We start from the raw sequence: 1,030 nt of genomic DNA, 5'->3' as shown, positions 1-1,030 counted from the left end.
GTGTGTGTGTGTGTGTGTGTGTGTGTGTGTGTGTGTGTGTGTTATTAGGTTACCACTTGTCTTAGGGAAACGCATCATGTTTCTGTTTTTTTTTCCAGGAATTTGAGAGCTGAGCTGTTGGACTGTTAGCAGACAGGAAGAGWCGAGGAAATGCAAGCAGCTGATTGGACGACAGTCTTCAGTTCTCATGATGACAGGAAGTGGGATTTTATTCGTTTCTTCTCACATTTATATCAGACTGGGAACTCTTAGAGCAGATTATAAAAAACTGCTTTAGCCCATTAAAGTCAAATATTTATATCTGAGCTTCTTGACTGACAGGTTGAGCCACTGTCCTCCTGGCGTGACAGGAGCAGGTACAAAACGTTAGCTGAGTCCTCAGGTGGGCCGTGGGGGACTGCAGGTAAAGCGATCCACCTGAGAAATGCCCAGGGAGTTGTGCAGTATTGTGCAGTGGAAAAAGACAAGCCCCTCCGGCGTGTGTCTGCTGAATAAGAGCCACTTGTGCCATTTTACACAACACACAATAACAACAGCACAGGACAAAGAAATCCAATCAGCAGACGGGTTTTTGTGACCTCGTGTGCGTGAACCTGTGACTCCCGACCCACCTGAACGGAGACCACGCAGAAAAACCAAATCAACAGGACACGTTATAGAACAAAGAGTCAGTAAATTAATGTTTGGTAGCTCATTTCTTTGTTGTAACACTACTTGGTAATAAATCTTACATTGTTGGAAAGCCTGTTAATTTCCCTTTTAAATGGTGCCAAGATTTAACATTTAACATTTACATTTAAGATTTAACATTTAGATTTAACATATATATTTAACAACATTTAGATACAACAACTTAAATATGTTAAAAGGTGATATTAGAAAATCTACACTACTTTTTCAAACAGTGTTTGAAGCTAAATGTGATTAAATTTAGCTGGTATTTTTATGCACAAGTTGCTTTACAAACGGCACCCGATACATTCCGTCCTCCCCGACAGTTATTGGGGAAATTTGACTCAACCATGTACTG

General features: G+C 40.6%; 1 long non-coding RNA gene across 1 annotated transcript in view; it reads left to right on the top strand.

The window, feature by feature from the left end:
• The window catches only part of LOC106526531 (uncharacterized), a 26,270-nt gene extending 25,965 nt beyond the window's left edge, over positions 1-305 (top strand). The window contains exon 2 of the long non-coding RNA XR_001311267.1: positions 99-305. This is a non-coding gene — a long non-coding RNA (uncharacterized LOC106526531). The remainder of the gene's footprint in view (positions 1-98) is intronic.
• Positions 306-1,030: the final 725 nt, after the last annotated feature.

Source organism: Austrofundulus limnaeus, unplaced genomic scaffold (genome assembly GCF_001266775.1).
Source record: "Austrofundulus limnaeus strain Quisiro unplaced genomic scaffold, Austrofundulus_limnaeus-1.0 Scaffold280, whole genome shotgun sequence".
NCBI lineage: Eukaryota > Metazoa > Chordata > Actinopteri > Cyprinodontiformes > Rivulidae > Austrofundulus > Austrofundulus limnaeus.
The sequence above is the reverse complement of the archived record's forward strand: the minus strand, read 5'-3'. Positions and strand labels throughout refer to the sequence as shown.